Source organism: Sprattus sprattus (assembly GCF_963457725.1).
Source record: "Sprattus sprattus genome assembly, chromosome: 21".
NCBI classification, from domain to species: domain Eukaryota; kingdom Metazoa; phylum Chordata; class Actinopteri; order Clupeiformes; family Clupeidae; genus Sprattus; species Sprattus sprattus.
In genome coordinates, this window is record NC_137919.1 from 16185562 (window position 1) to 16206518 (window position 20957).

Here is a 20957-nt window from a genome sequence, read left to right on the forward strand (position 1 = left end):
AAAAAAAGTTGAAAATATTTCAAAGTCCAAACTGGTTAACCATGGGTGAAAAAAAAAAAAGAAAAAAAGTGGAACATTTTTCTAATTCCAAACTGGTTAACCATGGGTTAGCTTTTCTTTTTGGTTGACCATGGGTCTTAGATCCGTAGGCTGCGCACCATTGACTCAAGCCTCAGAGGGGGTGTTTAAGGCTGGTTATGGGCTTAAGGGTGGACCGGTGCTTAAGTCTGGTTATTTCTGGTGCTTGGGGTGCATCGGCAGCCTGCCTGAAAGTTGGAGGTGCCCCCACCGTCCCGGTGCTGCCTCTGGCCAGGAAGGCTGGCGCCAGCTTGGTCTTGTACAACTCATACTTACCTGGCAGGGGCGATACAATGATCAAGAAGGTTGTTTGCCCAGGGCGAGGCTCGGCCATTGCACAGCCGTGTCGTGCTGACCCCTGCGAATTCCTCAAATGTAGGAATCTCGACTGCACAATTTCTGGTGGTGGGGGACTGCGTTCGCGCTCTCCCCTGAGGTGATGGTTTAATGACAGACTAAAGCGCCGGCTTTGACTCGGAGGGCTGAAAGGCACGGCGATGATCTCCAGCAAGGGCTATTTGAAATGTGCGGAGGCTGCAATTGGAGGAATATTGAGGACTAATTGGAATGTGGGGAGGCTGCAAATGAAGGCATATTGAAATTGCAATCTTTGGCAAGTTGTATGTCGTCTGAAATATGGATTCCTAAACTGGAAACGCCTCGTACGTTTGTTATGGAACGCTACTTAAGTTTAAAGATGGAATTTGTTTGCCCAGTCCAAACTGGTTAACCATGGGTAGACCACAAAAAAAGTTGAAAATATTTCAAAGTCCAAACTGGTTAACCATGGGTGAAAAAAAAAAAAGAAAAAAAGTGGAACATTTTTCTAATTCCAAACTGGTTAACCATGGGTTAGCTTTTCTTTTTGGTTGACCATGGGTCTTAGATCCGTAGGCTGCGCACCATTGACTCAAGCCTCAGAGGGGGTGTTTAAGGCTGGTTATGGGCTTAAGGGTGGACCGGTGCTTAAGTCTGGTTATTTCTGGTGCTTGGGGTGCATCGGCAGCCTGCCTGAAAGTTGGAGGTGCCCCCACCGTCCCGGTGCTGCCTCTGGCCAGGAAGGCTGGCGCCAGCTTGGTCTTGTACAACTCATACTTACCTGGCAGGGGCGATACAATGATCAAGAAGGTTGTTTGCCCAGGGCGAGGCTCGGCCATTGCACAGCCGTGTCGTGCTGACCCCTGCGAATTCCTCAAATGTAGGAATCTCGACTGCACAATTTCTGGTGGTGGGGGACTGCGTTCGCGCTCTCCCCTGAGGTGATGGTTTAATGACAGACTAAAGCGCCGGCTTTGACTCGGAGGGCTGAAAGGCACGGCGATGATCTCCAGCAAGGGCTATTTGAAATGTGCGGAGGCTGCAATTGGAGGAATATTGAGGACTAATTGGAATGTGGGGAGGCTGCAAATGAAGGCATATTGAAATTGCAATCTTTGGCAAGTTGTATGTCGTCTGAAATATGGATTCCTAAACTGGAAACGCCTCGTACGTTTGTTATGGAACGCTACTTAAGGCGAGACACGGCAGGCAAAAACATCGTTTTTTCAGCAGTGGTCAATTTTGAGATTTTGAGCTAGTTCACTCCCTAAACATGTAATCTTTCATACTAGCATAAAGAAAATATCCTAATTATACATTAATGTGTATATTTATTCACATTTTGTCTGTTCGCGGCGTCAGCATTCTCATAGGTTTCCAGGAAAGTTAGCATTCTAACGTAACGTGCTGTGTGTCGGCTTTCTGATTCCTTTCATGTTTGGTACCGTTGGAAAGCGCTATAGCTCTCACACAACGTTATCTAATCCAAATAAGGACATTTCCTTTCCAGCAGTAACCAATGATGTTAGCAAAAACGGGGGTTTAAACCTAAGGACGCAATTTCATTGGTTTGCGGTGGTTTCTGATAACGTGATTCGCTCAGACGCATCACGTGGTATGGCTTGACACTTCCTGAATCTTTAAATGCGATTTTCTCAAAATGAGTTTTTGGTCATACTCCAAGGATCATAACTCCACTTCAGTTCAACCTATATACACCAAACTTTCCAGTCTCGTACCCAACTATATTATGAAGACATTTACAGAGGGATTTGTAAATATATTATTCCTAGCCTGAATTATATAACATTATATCCCCAAAAACATAGCGAAAATCGACTTTCTAAGGCTATTGACAGTCTTTTCTGATTTACAGGAAAACAAAAGTAGATATCCATAAATCCCTCTGTAATTTTTTTCCCATCTAATATGCCAACAAAATGGAAAAGGATTTTTTAACCTGGCTTTATCCCATGATCAGACATGGTCTTTTAAACATTATGCAAATTGGCGCATATTTAATGAGATAACGCCTAATTTGCATATTCAAACATCAAAATACAAAAAACTTGTAATACATTTTTTTCTCATCTAAACATGACTAATCAACTGAGAAAGTTTCATGGTGATACCTTTTATTTAAGATTTTTACCCTATTCACCTGTAGTGTCTCGCCTTAAGTTTAAAGATGGAATTTGTTTGCCTAGTCCAAACTGGTTAACCATGGGTAGACCACAAAAAAAGTTGAAAATATTTCAAAGTCCAAACTGGTTAACCATGGGTGAAAAGAAAAAAAGTGGAACATTTTTCTAATTCCAAACTGGTTAACCATGGGTTAGCTTTTCTTTTTGGTTGACCATGGGTCTTAGATCCGTAGGCTGCGCACCATTGACTCAAGCCTCAGAGGGGGTGTTTAAGGCTGGTTATGGGCTTAAGGGTGGACCGGTGCTTAAGTCTGGTTATTTCTGGTGCTTGGGGTGCATCGGCAGCCTGCCTGAAAGTTGGAGGTGCCCCCACCGTCCCGGTGCTGCCTCTGGCCAGGAAGGCTGGCGCCAGCTTGGTCTTGTACAACTCATACTTACCTAGCAGGGGCGATACAATGATCAAGAAGGTTGTTTGCCCAGGGCGAGGCTCGGCCATTGCACAGCCGTGTCGTGCTGACCCCTGCGAATTCCTCAAATGTAGGAATCTCGACTGCACAATTTCTGGTGGTGGGGGACTGCGTTCGCGCTCTCCCCTGAGGTGATGGTTTAATGACAGACTAAAGCGCCGGCTTTGACTCGGAGGCCTGAAAGGCACGGCGATGATCTCCAGCAAGGGCTATTTGAAATGTGCGGAGGCTGCAATTGGAGGAATATTGAGGACTAATTGGAATGTGGGGAGGCTGCAAATGAAGGCATATTGAAATTGCAATCTTTGGCAAGTTGTATGTCGTCTGAAATATGGATTCCTAAACTGGAAACGCCTCGTACGTTTGTTATGGAACGCTACTTAAGTTTAAAGATGGAATTTGTTTGCCCAGTCCAAACTGGTTAACCATGGGTAGACCACAAAAAAAGTTGAAAATATTTCAAAGTCCAAACTGGTTAACCATGGGTGAAAAAAAAAAAAGAAAAAAAGTGGAAAATTTTTCTAATTCCAAACTGGTTAACCATGGGTTAGCTTTTCTTTTTGGTTGACCATGGGTCTTAGATCCGTAGGCTGCGCACCATTGACTCAAGCCTCAGAGGGGGTGTTTAAGGCTGGTTATGGGCTTAAGGGTGGACCGGTGCTTAAGTCTGGTTATTTCTGGTGCTTGGGGTGCATCGGCAGCCTGCCTGAAAGTTGGAGGTGCCCCCACCGTCCCGGTGCTGCCTCTGGCCAGGAAGGCTGGCGCCAGCTTGGTCTTGTACAACTCATACTTACCTGGCAGGGGCGATACAATGATCAAGAAGGTTGTTTGCCCAGGGCGAGGCTCGGCCATTGCACAGCCGTGTCGTGCTGACCCCTGCGAATTCCTCAAATGTAGGAATCTCGACTGCACAATTTCTGGTGGTGGGGGACTGCGTTCGCGCTCTCCCCTGAGGTGATGGTTTAATGACAGACTAAAGCGCCGGCTTTGACTCGGAGGCCTGAAAGGCACGGCGATGATCTCCAGCAAGGGCTATTTGAAATGTGCGGAGGCTGCAATTGGAGGAATATTGAGGACTAATTGGAATGTGGGGAGGCTGCAAATGAAGGCATATTGAAATTGCAATCTTTGGCAAGTTGTATGTCGTCTGAAATATGGATTCCTAAACTGGAAACGCCTCGTACGTTTGTTATGGAACGCTACTTAAGTTTAAAGATGGAATTTGTTTGCCCAGTCCAAACTGGTTAACCATGGGTAGACCACAAAAAAAGTTGAAAATATTTCAAAGTCCAAACTGGTTAACCATGGGTGAAAAAAAAAAAAGAAAAAAAGTGGAAAATTTTTCTAATTCCAAACTGGTTAACCATGGGTTAGCTTTTCTTTTTGGTTGACCATGGGTCTTAGATCCGTAGGCTGCGCACCATTGACTCAAGCCTCAGAGGGGGTGTTTAAGGCTGGTTATGGGCTTAAGGGTGGACCGGTGCTTAAGTCTGGTTATTTCTGGTGCTTGGGGTGCATCGGCAGCCTGCCTGAAAGTTGGAGGTGCCCCCACCGTCCCGGTGCTGCCTCTGGCCAGGAAGGCTGGCGCCAGCTTGGTCTTGTACAACTCATACTTACCTGGCAGGGGCGATACAATGATCAAGAAGGTTGTTTGCCCAGGGCGAGGCTCGGCCATTGCACAGCCGTGTCGTGCTGACCCCTGCGAATTCCTCAAATGTAGGAATCTCGACTGCACAATTTCTGGTGGTGGGGGACTGCGTTCGCGCTCTCCCCTGAGGTGATGGTTTAATGACAGACTAAAGCGCCGGCTTTGACTCGGAGGGCTGAAAGGCACGGCGATGATCTCCAGCAAGGGCTATTTGAAATGTGCGGAGGCTGCAATTGGAGGAATATTGAGGACTAATTGGAATGTGGGGAGGCTGCAAATGAAGGCATATTGAAATTGCAATCTTTGGCAAGTTGTATGTCGTCTGAAATATGGATTCCTAAACTGGAAACGCCTCGTACGTTTGTTATGGAACGCTACTTAAGTTTAAAGATGGAATTTGTTTGCCCAGTCCAAACTGGTTAACCATGGGTAGACCACAAAAAAAGTTGAAAATATTTCAAAGTCCAAACTGGTTAACCATGGGTGAAAAAAAAAAAAGAAAAAAAGTGGAACATTTTTCTAATTCCAAACTGGTTAACCATGGGTTAGCTTTTCTTTTTGGTTGACCATGGGTCTTAGATCCGTAGGCTGCGCACCATTGACTCAAGCCTCAGAGGGGGTGTTTAAGGCTGGTTATGGGCTTAAGGGTGGACCGGTGCTTAAGTCTGGTTATTTCTGGTGCTTGGGGTGCATCGGCAGCCTGCCTGAAAGTTGGAGGTGCCCCCACCGTCCCGGTGCTGCCTCTGGCCAGGAAGGCTGGCGCCAGCTTGGTCTTGTACAACTCATACTTACCTGGCAGGGGCGATACAATGATCAAGAAGGTTGTTTGCCCAGGGCGAGGCTCGGCCATTGCACAGCCGTGTCGTGCTGACCCCTGCGAATTCCTCAAATGTAGGAATCTCGACTGCACAATTTCTGGTGGTGGGGGACTGCGTTCGCGCTCTCCCCTGAGGTGATGGTTTAATGACAGACTAAAGCGCCGGCTTTGACTCGGAGGGCTGAAAGGCACGGCGATGATCTCCAGCAAGGGCTATTTGAAATGTGCGGAGGCTGCAATTGGAGGAATATTGAGGACTAATTGGAATGTGGGGAGGCTGCAAATGAAGGCATATTGAAATTGCAATCTTTGGCAAGTTGTATGTCGTCTGAAATATGGATTCCTAAACTGGAAACGCCTCGTACGTTTGTTATGGAACGCTACTTAAGGCGAGACACGGCAGGCAAAAACATCGTTTTTTCAGCAGTGGTCAATTTTGAGATTTTGAGCTAGTTCACTCCCTAAACATGTAATCTTTCATACTAGCATAAAGAAAATATCCTAATTATACATTAATGTGTATATTTATTCACATTTTGTCTGTTCGCGGCGTCAGCATTCTCATAGGTTTCCAGGAAAGTTAGCATTCTAACGTAACGTGCTGTGTGTCGGCTTTCTGATTCCTTTCATGTTTGGTACCGTTGGAAAGCGCTATAGCTCTCACACAACGTTATCTAATCCAAATAAGGACATTTCCTTTCCAGCAGTAACCAATGATGTTAGCAAAAACGGGGGTTTAAACCTAAGGACGCAATTTCATTGGTTTGCGGTGGTTTCTGATAACGTGATTCGCTCAGACGCATCACGTGGTATGGCTTGACACTTCCTGAATCTTTAAATGCGATTTTCTCAAAATGAGTTTTTGGTCATACTCCAAGGATCATAACTCCACTTCAGTTCAACCTATATACACCAAACTTTCCAGTCTCGTACCCAACTATATTATGAAGACATTTACAGAGGGATTTGTAAATATATTATTCCTAGCCTGAATTATATAACATTATATCCCCAAAAACATAGCGAAAATCGACTTTCTAAGGCTATTGACAGTCTTTTCTGATTTACAGGAAAACAAAAGTAGATATCCATAAATCCCTCTGTAATTTTTTTCCCATCTAATATGCCAACAAAATGGAAAAGGATTTTTTAACCTGGCTTTATCCCATGATCAGACATGGTCTTTTAAACATTATGCAAATTGGCGCATATTTAATGAGATAACGCCTAATTTGCATATTCAAACATCAAAATACAAAAAACTTGTAATACATTTTTTTCTCATCTAAACATGACTAATCAACTGAGAAAGTTTCATGGTGATACCTTTTATTTAAGATTTTTACCCTATTCACCTGTAGTGTCTCGCCTTAAGTTTAAAGATGGAATTTGTTTGCCTAGTCCAAACTGGTTAACCATGGGTAGACCACAAAAAAAGTTGAAAATATTTCAAAGTCCAAACTGGTTAACCATGGGTGAAAAGAAAAAAAGTGGAACATTTTTCTAATTCCAAACTGGTTAACCATGGGTTAGCTTTTCTTTTTGGTTGACCATGGGTCTTAGATCCGTAGGCTGCGCACCATTGACTCAAGCCTCAGAGGGGGTGTTTAAGGCTGGTTATGGGCTTAAGGGTGGACCGGTGCTTAAGTCTGGTTATTTCTGGTGCTTGGGGTGCATCGGCAGCCTGCCTGAAAGTTGGAGGTGCCCCCACCGTCCCGGTGCTGCCTCTGGCCAGGAAGGCTGGCGCCAGCTTGGTCTTGTACAACTCATACTTACCTAGCAGGGGCGATACAATGATCAAGAAGGTTGTTTGCCCAGGGCGAGGCTCGGCCATTGCACAGCCGTGTCGTGCTGACCCCTGCGAATTCCTCAAATGTAGGAATCTCGACTGCACAATTTCTGGTGGTGGGGGACTGCGTTCGCGCTCTCCCCTGAGGTGATGGTTTAATGACAGACTAAAGCGCCGGCTTTGACTCGGAGGCCTGAAAGGCACGGCGATGATCTCCAGCAAGGGCTATTTGAAATGTGCGGAGGCTGCAATTGGAGGAATATTGAGGACTAATTGGAATGTGGGGAGGCTGCAAATGAAGGCATATTGAAATTGCAATCTTTGGCAAGTTGTATGTCGTCTGAAATATGGATTCCTAAACTGGAAACGCCTCGTACGTTTGTTATGGAACGCTACTTAAGTTTAAAGATGGAATTTGTTTGCCCAGTCCAAACTGGTTAACCATGGGTAGACCACAAAAAAAGTTGAAAATATTTCAAAGTCCAAACTGGTTAACCATGGGTGAAAAAAAAAAAAGAAAAAAAGTGGAACATTTTTCTAATTCCAAACTGGTTAACCATGGGTTAGCTTTTCTTTTTGGTTGACCATGGGTCTTAGATCCGTAGGCTGCGCACCATTGACTCAAGCCTCAGAGGGGGTGTTTAAGGCTGGTTATGGGCTTAAGGGTGGACCGGTGCTTAAGTCTGGTTATTTCTGGTGCTTGGGGTGCATCGGCAGCCTGCCTGAAAGTTGGAGGTGCCCCCACCGTCCCGGTGCTGCCTCTGGCCAGGAAGGCTGGCGCCAGCTTGGTCTTGTACAACTCATACTTACCTGGCAGGGGCGATACAATGATCAAGAAGGTTGTTTGCCCAGGGCGAGGCTCGGCCATTGCACAGCCGTGTCGTGCTGACCCCTGCGAATTCCTCAAATGTAGGAATCTCGACTGCACAATTTCTGGTGGTGGGGGACTGCGTTCGCGCTCTCCCCTGAGGTGATGGTTTAATGACAGACTAAAGCGCCGGCTTTGACTCGGAGGGCTGAAAGGCACGGCGATGATCTCCAGCAAGGGCTATTTGAAATGTGCGGAGGCTGCAATTGGAGGAATATTGAGGACTAATTGGAATGTGGGGAGGCTGCAAATGAAGGCATATTGAAATTGCAATCTTTGGCAAGTTGTATGTCGTCTGAAATATGGATTCCTAAACTGGAAACGCCTCGTACGTTTGTTATGGAACGCTACTTAAGTTTAAAGATGGAATTTGTTTGCCCAGTCCAAACTGGTTAACCATGGGTAGACCACAAAAAAAGTTGAAAATATTTCAAAGTCCAAACTGGTTAACCATGGGTGAAAAAAAAAAAAGAAAAAAAGTGGAACATTTTTCTAATTCCAAACTGGTTAACCATGGGTTAGCTTTTCTTTTTGGTTGACCATGGGTCTTAGATCCGTAGGCTGCGCACCATTGACTCAAGCCTCAGAGGGGGTGTTTAAGGCTGGTTATGGGCTTAAGGGTGGACCGGTGCTTAAGTCTGGTTATTTCTGGTGCTTGGGGTGCATCGGCAGCCTGCCTGAAAGTTGGAGGTGCCCCCACCGTCCCGGTGCTGCCTCTGGCCAGGAAGGCTGGCGCCAGCTTGGTCTTGTACAACTCATACTTACCTGGCAGGGGCGATACAATGATCAAGAAGGTTGTTTGCCCAGGGCGAGGCTCGGCCATTGCACAGCCGTGTCGTGCTGACCCCTGCGAATTCCTCAAATGTAGGAATCTCGACTGCACAATTTCTGGTGGTGGGGGACTGCGTTCGCGCTCTCCCCTGAGGTGATGGTTTAATGACAGACTAAAGCGCCGGCTTTGACTCGGAGGGCTGAAAGGCACGGCGATGATCTCCAGCAAGGGCTATTTGAAATGTGCGGAGGCTGCAATTGGAGGAATATTGAGGACTAATTGGAATGTGGGGAGGCTGCAAATGAAGGCATATTGAAATTGCAATCTTTGGCAAGTTGTATGTCGTCTGAAATATGGATTCCTAAACTGGAAACGCCTCGTACGTTTGTTATGGAACGCTACTTAAGGCGAGACACGGCAGGCAAAAACATCGTTTTTTCAGCAGTGGTCAATTTTGAGATTTTGAGCTAGTTCACTCCCTAAACATGTAATCTTTCATACTAGCATAAAGAAAATATCCTAATTATACATTAATGTGTATATTTATTCACATTTTGTCTGTTCGCGGCGTCAGCATTCTCATAGGTTTCCAGGAAAGTTAGCATTCTAACGTAACGTGCTGTGTGTCGGCTTTCTGATTCCTTTCATGTTTGGTACCGTTGGAAAGCGCTATAGCTCTCACACAACGTTATCTAATCCAAATAAGGACATTTCCTTTCCAGCAGTAACCAATGATGTTAGCAAAAACGGGGGTTTAAACCTAAGGACGCAATTTCATTGGTTTGCGGTGGTTTCTGATAACGTGATTCGCTCAGACGCATCACGTGGTATGGCTTGACACTTCCTGAATCTTTAAATGCGATTTTCTCAAAATGAGTTTTTGGTCATACTCCAAGGATCATAACTCCACTTCAGTTCAACCTATATACACCAAACTTTCCAGTCTCGTACCCAACTATATTATGAAGACATTTACAGAGGGATTTGTAAATATATTATTCCTAGCCTGAATTATATAACATTATATCCCCAAAAACATAGCGAAAATCGACTTTCTAAGGCTATTGACAGTCTTTTCTGATTTACAGGAAAACAAAAGTAGATATCCATAAATCCCTCTGTAATTTTTTTCCCATCTAATATGCCAACAAAATGGAAAAGGATTTTTTAACCTGGCTTTATCCCATGATCAGACATGGTCTTTTAAACATTATGCAAATTGGCGCATATTTAATGAGATAACGCCTAATTTGCATATTCAAACATCAAAATACAAAAAACTTGTAATACATTTTTTTCTCATCTAAACATGACTAATCAACTGAGAAAGTTTCATGGTGATACCTTTTATTTAAGATTTTTACCCTATTCACCTGTAGTGTCTCGCCTTAAGTTTAAAGATGGAATTTGTTTGCCTAGTCCAAACTGGTTAACCATGGGTAGACCACAAAAAAAGTTGAAAATATTTCAAAGTCCAAACTGGTTAACCATGGGTGAAAAGAAAAAAAGTGGAACATTTTTCTAATTCCAAACTGGTTAACCATGGGTTAGCTTTTCTTTTTGGTTGACCATGGGTCTTAGATCCGTAGGCTGCGCACCATTGACTCAAGCCTCAGAGGGGGTGTTTAAGACTGGTTATGGGCTTAAGGGTGGACCGGTGCTTAAGTCTGTTTATTTCTGGTGCTTGGGGTGCATCGGCAGCCTGCCTGAAAGTTGGAGGTGCCCCCACCGTCCCGGTGCTGCCTCTGGCCAGGAAGGCTGGCGCCAGCTTGGTCTTGTATAACTCATACTTACCTGGCAGGGGCGATACAATGATCAAGAAGGTTGTTTGCCCAGGGCGAGGCTCGGCCATTGCACAGCCGTGTCGTGCTGACCCCTGCGAATTCCTCAAATGTAGGAATCTCGACTGCACAATTTCTGGTGGTGGGGGACTGCGTTCGCGCTCTCCCCTGAGGTGATGGTTTAATGACAGACTAAAGCGCCGGCTTTGACTCGGAGGGCTGAAAGGCACGGCGATGATCTCCAGCAAGGGCTATTTGAAATGTGCGGAGGCTGCAATTGGAGGAATATTGAGGACTAATTGGAATGTGGGGAGGCTGCAAATGAAGGCATATTGAAATTGCAATATTTGGCAAGTTGTATGTCGTCTGAAATATGGATTCCTAAACTGGAAACGCCTCGTACGTTTGTTATGGAACGCTACTTAAGTTTAAAGATGGAATTTGTTTGCCCAGTCCAAACTGGTTAACCATGGGTAGACCACAAAAAAAGTTGAAAATATTTCAAAGTCCAAACTGGTTAACCATGGGTGAAAAAAAAAAAAGAAAAAAAGTGGAACATTTTTCTAATTCCAAACTGGTTAACCATGGGTTAGCTTTTCTTTTTGGTTGACCATGGGTCTTAGATCCGTAGGCTGCGCACCATTGACTCAAGCCTCAGAGGGGGTGTTTAAGGCTGGTTATGGGCTTAAGGGTGGACCGGTGCTTAAGTCTGGTTATTTCTGGTGCTTGGGGTGCATCGGCAGCCTGCCTGAAAGTTGGAGGTGCCCCCACCGTCCCGGTGCTGCCTCTGGCCAGGAAGGCTGGCGCCAGCTTGGTCTTGTACAACTCATACTTACCTAGCAGGGGCGATACAATGATCAAGAAGGTTGTTTGCCCAGGGCGAGGCTCGGCCATTGCACAGCCGTGTCGTGCTGACCCCTGCGAATTCCTCAAATGTAGGAATCTCGACTGCACAATTTCTGGTGGTGGGGGACTGCGTTCGCGCTCTCCCCTGAGGTGATGGTTTAATGACAGACTAAAGCGCCGGCTTTGACTCGGAGGGCTGAAAGGCACGGCGATGATCTCCAGCAAGGGCTATTTGAAATGTGCGGAGGCTGCAATTGGAGGAATATTGAGGACTAATTGGAATGTGGGGAGGCTGCAAATGAAGGCATATTGAAATTGCAATCTTTGGCAAGTTGTATGTCGTCTGAAATATGGATTCCTAAACTGGAAACGCCTCGTACGTTTGTTATGGAACGCTACTTAAGTTTAAAGATGGAATTTGTTTGCCCAGTCCAAACTGGTTAACCATGGGTAGACCACAAAAAAAGTTGAAAATATTTCAAAGTCCAAACTGGTTAACCATGGGTGAAAAAAAAAAAAGAAAAAAAGTGGAACATTTTTCTAATTCCAAACTGGTTAACCATGGGTTAGCTTTTCTTTTTGGTTGACCATGGGTCTTAGATCCGTAGGCTGCGCACCATTGACTCAAGCCTCAGAGGGGGTGTTTAAGGCTGGTTATGGGCTTAAGGGTGGACCGGTGCTTAAGTCTGGTTATTTCTGGTGCTTGGGGTGCATCGGCAGCCTGCCTGAAAGTTGGAGGTGCCCCCACCGTCCCGGTGCTGCCTCTGGCCAGGAAGGCTGGCGCCAGCTTGGTCTTGTACAACTCATACTTACCTGGCAGGGGCGATACAATGATCAAGAAGGTTGTTTGCCCAGGGCGAGGCTCGGCCATTGCACAGCCGTGTCGTGCTGACCCCTGCGAATTCCTCAAATGTAGGAATCTCGACTGCACAATTTCTGGTGGTGGGGGACTGCGTTCGCGCTCTCCCCTGAGGTGATGGTTTAATGACAGACTAAAGCGCCGGCTTTGACTCGGAGGGCTGAAAGGCACGGCGATGATCTCCAGCAAGGGCTATTTGAAATGTGCGGAGGCTGCAATTGGAGGAATATTGAGGACTAATTGGAATGTGGGGAGGCTGCAAATGAAGGCATATTGAAATTGCAATCTTTGGCAAGTTGTATGTCGTCTGAAATATGGATTCCTAAACTGGAAACGCCTCGTACGTTTGTTATGGAACGCTACTTAAGTTTAAAGATGGAATTTGTTTGCCCAGTCCAAACTGGTTAACCATGGGTAGACCACAAAAAAAGTTGAAAATATTTCAAAGTCCAAACTGGTTAACCATGGGTGAAAAAAAAAAAAGAAAAAAAGTGGAACATTTTTCTAATTCCAAACTGGTTAACCATGGGTTAGCTTTTCTTTTTGGTTGACCATGGGTCTTAGATCCGTAGGCTGCGCACCATTGACTCAAGCCTCAGAGGGGGTGTTTAAGGCTGGTTATGGGCTTAAGGGTGGACCGGTGCTTAAGTCTGGTTATTTCTGGTGCTTGGGGTGCATCGGCAGCCTGCCTGAAAGTTGGAGGTGCCCCCACCGTCCCGGTGCTGCCTCTGGCCAGGAAGGCTGGCGCCAGCTTGGTCTTGTACAACTCATACTTACCTGGCAGGGGCGATACAATGATCAAGAAGGTTGTTTGCCCAGGGCGAGGCTCGGCCATTGCACAGCCGTGTCGTGCTGACCCCTGCGAATTCCTCAAATGTAGGAATCTCGACTGCACAATTTCTCGTAGTGGGGGACTGCGTTCGCGCTCTCCCCTGAGGTGATGGTTTAATGACAGACTAAAGCGCCGGCTTTGACTCGGAGGGCTGAAAGGCACGGCGATGATCTCCAGCAAGGGCTATTTGAAATGTGCGGAGGCTGCAATTGGAGGAATATTGAGGACTAATTGGAATGTGGGGAGGCTGCAAATGAAGGCATATTGAAATTGCAATCTTTGGCAAGTTGTATGTCGTCTGAAATATGGATTCCTAAACTGGAAACGCCTCGTACGTTTGTTATGGAACGCTACTTAAGGCGAGACACGGCAGGCAAAAACATCGTTTTTTCAGCAGTGGTCAATTTTGAGATTTTGAGCTAGTTCACTCCCTAAACATGTAATCTTTCATACTAGCATAAAGAAAATATCCTAATTATACATTAATGTGTATATTTATTCACATTTTGTCTGTTCGCGGCGTCAGCATTCTCATAGGTTTCCAGGAAAGTTAGCATTCTAACGTAACGTGCTGTGTGTCGGCTTTCTGATTCCTTTCATGTTTGGTACCGTTGGAAAGCGCTATAGCTCTCACACAACGTTATCTAATCCAAATAAGGACATTTCCTTTCCAGCAGTAACCAATGATGTTAGCAAAAACGGGGGTTTAAACCTAAGGACGCAATTTCATTGGTTTGCGGTGGTTTCTGATAACGTGATTCGCTCAGACGCATCACGTGGTATGGCTTGACACTTCCTGAATCTTTAAATGCGATTTTCTCAAAATGAGTTTTTGGTCATACTCCAAGGATCATAACTCCACTTCAGTTCAACCTATATACACCAAACTTTCCAGTCTCGTACCCAACTATATTATGAAGACATTTACAGAGGGATTTGTAAATATATTATTCCTAGCCTGAATTATATAACATTATATCCCCAAAAACATAGCGAAAATCGACTTTCTAAGGCTATTGACAGTCTTTTCTGATTTACAGGAAAACAAAAGTAGATATCCATAAATCCCTCTGTAATTTTTTTCCCATCTAATATGCCAACAAAATGGAAAAGGATTTTTTAACCTGGCTTTATCCCATGATCAGACATGGTCTTTTAAACATTATGCAAATTAGCGCATATTTAATGAGATAACGCCTAATTTGCATATTGAAACATCAAAATACAAAAAACTTGTAATACATTTTTTTCTCATCTAAACATGACTAATCAACTGAGAAAGTTTCATGGTGATACCTTTTATTTAAGATTTTTACCCTATTCACCTGTAGTGTCTCACCTTAAATGCGATTTTCTCAAAATGAGTTTTTGGTCATACTCCAAGGATCATAATTCCACTTCAGTTCAACCTATATACACCAAACTTTCCAGTCTCGTACCCAACTATATTATGAAGACATTTACAGAGGGATAAATATATTATTCCTAGCCTGAATTATATAACATTATATCCCCAAAAACATAGCGAAAATCGACTTTCTAAGGCTATTGACAGTCTTTTCTGATTTACAGGAAAACAAAAGTAGATATCCATAAATCCCTCTGTATTTTTTTTCCCATCTAATATGCCAACAAAATGGAAAAGGATTTTTTAACCTGGCTTTATCCCATGATCAGACATGGTCTTTTAAACATTATGCAAATTAGCGCATATTTAATGAGATAACGCCTAATTTGCATATTGAAACATCAAAATACAAACAACTTGTAATACATTTTTTTCTCATCTAAACATGACTAATCAACTGAGAAAGTTTCATGGTGATACCTTTTATTTAAGATTTTTACCCTATTCACCTGTAGTGTCTCGCCTTAAGTTTAAAGATGGAATTTGTTTGCCCAGTCCAAACTGGTTAACCATGGGTAGACCACAAAAAAAGTTGAAAATATTTCAAAGTCCAAACTGGTTAACCATGGGTGAAAAGAAAAAAAGTGGAACATTTTTCTAATTCCAAACTGGTTAACCATGGGTTAGCTTTTCTTTTTGGTTGACCATGGGTCTTAGATCCGTAGGCTGCGCACCATTGACTCAAGCCTCAGAGGGGGTGTTTAAGGCTGGTTATGGGCTTAAGGGTGGACCGGTGCTTAAGTCTGGTTATTTCTGGTGCTTGGGGTGCATCGGCAGCCTGCCTGAAAGTTGGAGGTGCCCCCACCGTCCCGGTGCTGCCTCTGGCCAGGAAGGCTGGCGCCAGCTTGGTCTTGTACAACTCATACTTACCTGGCAGGGGCGATACAATGATCAAGAAGGTTGTTTGCCCAGGGCGAGGCTCGGCCATTGCACAGCCGTGTCGTGCTGACCCCTGCGAATTCCTCAAATGTAGGAATCTCGACTGCACAATTTCTCGTAGTGGGGGACTGCGTTCGCGCTCTCCCCTGAGGTGATGGTTTAATGACAGACTAAAGCGCCGGCTTTGACTCGGAGGGCTGAAAGGCACGGCGATGATCTCCAGCAAGGGCTATTTGAAATGTGCGGAGGCTGCAATTGGAGGAATATTGAGGACTAATTGGAATGTGGGGAGGCTGCAAATGAAGGCATATTGAAATTGCAATCTTTGGCAAGTTGTATGTCGTCTGAAATATGGATTCCTAAACTGGAAACGCCTCGTACGTTTGTTATGGAACGCTACTTAAGTTTAAAGATGGAATTTGTTTGCCCAGTCCAAACTGGTTAACCATGGGTAGACCACAAAAAAAGTTGAAAATATTTCAAAGTCCAAACTGGTTAACCATGGGTGAAAAAAAAAAAAGAAAAAAAGTGGAACATTTTTCTAATTCCAAACTGGTTAACCATGGGTTAGCTTTTCTTTTTGGTTGACCATGGGTCTTAGATCCGTAGGCTGCGCACCATTGACTCAAGCCTCAGAGGGGGTGTTTAAGGCTGGTTATGGGCTTAAGGGTGGACCGGTGCTTAAGTCTGGTTATTTCTGGTGCTTGGGGTGCATCGGCAGCCTGCCTGAAAGTTGGAGGTGCCCCCACCGTCCCGGTGCTGCCTCTGGCCAGGAAGGCTGGCGCCAGCTTGGTCTTGTACAACTCATACTTACCTGGCAGGGGCGATACAATGATCAAGAAGGTTGTTTGCCCAGGGCGAGGCTCGGCCATTGCACAGCCGTGTCGTGCTGACCCCTGCGAATTCCTCAAATGTAGGAATCTCGACTGCACAATTTCTGGTGGTGGGGGACTGCGTTCGCGCTCTCCCCTGAGGTGATGGTTTAATGACAGACTAAAGCGCCGGCTTTGACTCGGAGGGCTGAAAGGCACGGCGATGATCTCCAGCAAGGGCTATTTGAAATGTGCGGAGGCTGCAATTGGAGGAATATTGAGGACTAATTGGAATGTGGGGAGGCTGCAAATGAAGGCATATTGAAATTGCAATCTTTGGCAAGTTGTATGTCGTCTGAAATATGGATTCCTAAACTGGAAACGCCTCGTACGTTTGTTATGGAACGCTACTTAAGTTTAAAGATGGAATTTGTTTGCCCAGTCCAAACTGGTTAACCATGGGTAGACCACAAAAAAAGTTGAAAATATTTCAAAGTCCAAACTGGTTAACCATGGGTGAAAAGAAAAAAAGTGGAACATTTTTCTAATTCCAAACTGGTTAACCATGGGTTAGCTTTTCTTTTTGGTTGACCATGGGTCTTAGATCCGTAGGCTGCGCACCATTGACTCAAGCCTCAGAGGGGGTGTTTAAGGCTGGTTATGGGCTTAAGGGTGGACCGGTGCTTAAGTCTGGTTATTTCTGGTGCTTGGGGTGCATCGGCAGCCTGCCTGAAAGTTGGAGGTGCCCCCACCGTCCCGGTGCTGCCTCTGGCCAGGAAGGCTGGCGCCAGCTTGGTCTTGTACAACTCATACTTACCTGGCAGGGGCGATACAATGATCAAGAAGGTTGTTTGCCCAGGGCGAGGCTCGGCCATTGCACAGCCGTGTCGTGCTGACCCCTGCGAATTCCTCAAATGTAGGAATCTCGACTGCACAATTTCTCGTAGTGGGGGACTGCGTTCGCGCTCTCCCCTGAGGTGATGGTTTAATGACAGACTAAAGCGCCGGCTTTGACTCGGAGGGCTGAAAGGCACGGCGATGATCTCCAGCAAGGGCTATTTGAAATGTGCGGAGGCTGCAATTGGAGGAATATTGAGGACTAATTGGAATGTGGGGAGGCTGCAAATGAAGGCATATTGAAATTGCAATCTTTGGCAAGTTGTATGTCGTCTGAAATATGGATTCCTAAACTGGAAACGCCTCGTACGTTTGTTATGGAACGCTACTTAAGTTTAAAGATGGAATTTGTTTGCCCAGTCCAAACTGGTTAACCATGGGTAGACCACAAAAAAAGTTGAAAATATTTCAAAGTCCAAACTGGTTAACCATGGGTGAAAAAAAAAAAAGAAAAAAAGTGGAACATTTTTCTAATTCCAAACTGGTTAACCATGGGTTAGCTTTTCTTTTTGGTTGACCATGGGTCTTAGATCCGTAGGCTGCGCACCATTGACTCAAGCCTCAGAGGGGGTGTTTAAGGCTGGTTATGGGCTTAAGGGTGGACCGGTGCTTAAGTCTGGTTATTTCTGGTGCTTGGGGTGCATCGGCAGCCTGCCTGAAAGTTGGAGGTGCCCCCACCGTCCCGGTGCTGCCTCTGGCCAGGAAGGCTGGCGCCAGCTTGGTCTTGTACAACTCATACTTACCTGGCAGGGGCGATACAATGATCAAGAAGGTTGTTTGCCCAGGGCGAGGCTCGGCCATTGCACAGCCGTGTCGTGCTGACCCCTGCGAATTCCTCAAATGTAGGAATCTCGACTGCACAATTTCTCGTAGTGGGGGACTGCGTTCGCGCTCTCCCCTGAGGTGATGGTTTAATGACAGACTAAAGCGCCGGCTTTGACTCGGAGGGCTGAAAGGCACGGCGATGATCTCCAGCAAGGGCTATTTGAAATGTGCGGAGGCTGCAATTGGAGGAATATTGAGGACTAATTGGAATGTGGGGAGGCTGCAAATGAAGGCATATTGAAATTGCAATCTTTGGCAAGTTGTATGTCGTCTGAAATATGGATTCCTAAACTGGAAACGCCTCGTACGTTTGTTATGGAACGCTACTTAAGGCGAGACACGGCAGGCAAAAACATCGTTTTTTCAGCAGTGGTCAATTTTGAGATTTTGAGCTAGTTCACTCCCTAAACATGTAATCTTTCATACTAGCATAAAGAAAATATCCTAATTATACATTAATGTGTATATTTATTCACATTTTGTCTGTTCGCGGCGTCAGCATTCTCATAGGTTTCCAGGAAAGTTAGCATTCTAACGTAACGTGCTGTGTGTCGGCTTTCTGATTCCTTTCATGTTTGGTACCGTTGGAAAGCGCTATAGCTCTCACACAACGTTATCTAATCCAAATAAGGACATTTCCTTTCCAGCAGTAACCAATGATGTTAGCAAAAACGGGGGTTTAAACCTAAGGACGCAATTTCATTGGTTTGCGGTGGTTTCTGATAACGTGATTCGCTCAGACGCATCACGTGGTATGGCTTGACACTTCCTGAATCTTTAAATGCGATTTTCTCAAAATGAGTTTTTGGTCATACTCCAAGGATCATAACTCCACTTCAGTTCAACCTATATACACCAAACTTTCCAGTCTCGTACCCAACTATATTATGAAGACATTTACAGAGGGATTTGTAAATATATTATTCCTAGCCTGAATTATATAACATTATATCCCCAAAAACATAGCGAAAATCGACTTTCTAAGGCTATTGACAGTCTTTTCTGATTTACAGGAAAACAAAAGTAGATATCCATAAATCCCTCTGTAATTTTTTTCCCATCTAATATGCCAACAAAATGGAAAAGGATTTTTTAACCTGGCTTTATCCCATGATCAGACATGGTCTTTTAAACATTATGCAAATTAGCGCATATTTAATGAGATAACGCCTAATTTGCATATTGAAACATCAAAATACAAAAAACTTGTAATACATTTTTTTCTCATCTAAACATGACTAATCAACTGAGAAAGTTTCATGGTGATACCTTTTATTTAAGATTTTTACCCTATTCACCTGTAGTGTCTCACCTTAAATGCGATTTTCTCAAAATGAGTTTTTGGTCATACTCCAAGGATCATAATTCCACTTCAGTTCAACCTATATACACCAAACTTTCCAGTCTCGTACCCAACTATATTATGAAGACATTTACAGAGGGATTTGTAAATATATTATTCCTAGCCTGAATTATATAACATTATATCCCCAAAAACATAGCGAAAATCGACTTTCTAAGGCTATTGACAGTCTTTTCTGATTTACAGGAAAACAAAAGTAGATATCCATAAATCCCTCTGTATTTTTTTTCCCATCTAATATGCCAACAAAATGGAAAAGGATTTTTTAACCTGGCTTTATCCCATGATCAGACATGGTCTTTTAAACATTATGCAAATTAGCGCATATTTAATGAGATAACGCCTAATTTGCATATTGAAACATCAAAATACAAACAACTTGTAATACATTTTTTTCTCATCTAAACATGACTAATCAACTGAGAAAGTTTCATGGTGATACCTTTTATTTAAGATTTTTACCCTATTCACCTGTAGTGTCTCGCCTTAAGTTTAAAGATGGAATTTGTTTGCCCAGTCCAAACTGGTTAACCATGGGTAGACCACAAAAAAAGTTGAAAATATTTCAAAGTCCAAACTGGTTAACCATGGGTGAAAAGAAAAAAAGTGGAACATTTTTCTAATTCCAAACTGGTTAACCATGGGTTAGCTTTTCTTTTTGGTTGACCATGGGTCTTAGATCCGTAGGCTGCGCACCATTGACTCAAGCCTCAGAGGGGGTGTTTAAGGCTGGTTATGGGCTTAAGGGTGGACCGGTGCTTAAGTCTGGTTATTTCTGGTGCTTGGGGTGCATCGGCAGCCTGCCTGAAAGTTGGAGGTGCCCCCACCGTCCCGGTGCTGCCTCTGGCCAGGAAGGCTGGCGCCAGCTTGGTCTTGTACAACTCATACTTACCTGGCAGGGGCGATACAATGATCAAGAAGGTTGTTTGCCCAGGGCGAGGCTCGGCCATTGCACAGCCGTGTCGTGCTGACCCCTGCGAATTCCTCAAATGTAGGAATCTCGACTGCACAATTTCTGGTGGTGGGGGACTGCGTTCGCGCTCTCCCCTGAGGTGATGGTTTAATGACAGACTAAAGCGCCGGCTTTGACTCGGAGGGCTGAAAGGCACGGCGATGATCTCCAGCAAGGGCTATTTGAAATGTGCGGAGGCTGCAATTGGAGGAATATTGAGGACTAATTGGAATGTGGGGAGGCTGCAAATGAAGGCATATTGAAATTGCAATCTTTGGCAAGTTGTATGTCGTCTGAAATATGGATTCCTAAACTGGAAACGCCTCGTACGTTTGTTATGGAACGCTACTTAAGTTTAAAGATGGAATTTGTTTGCCCAGTCCAAACTGGTTAACCATGGGTAGACCACAAAAAAAGTTGAAAATATTTCAAAGTCCAAACTGGTTAACCATGGGTGAAAAAAAAAAAAGAAAAAAAGTGGAACATTTTTCTAATTCCAAACTGGTTAACCATGGGTTAGCTTTTCTTTTTGGTTGACCATGGGTCTTAGATCCGTAGGCTGCGCACCATTGACTCAAGCCTCAGAGGGGGTGTTTAAGGCT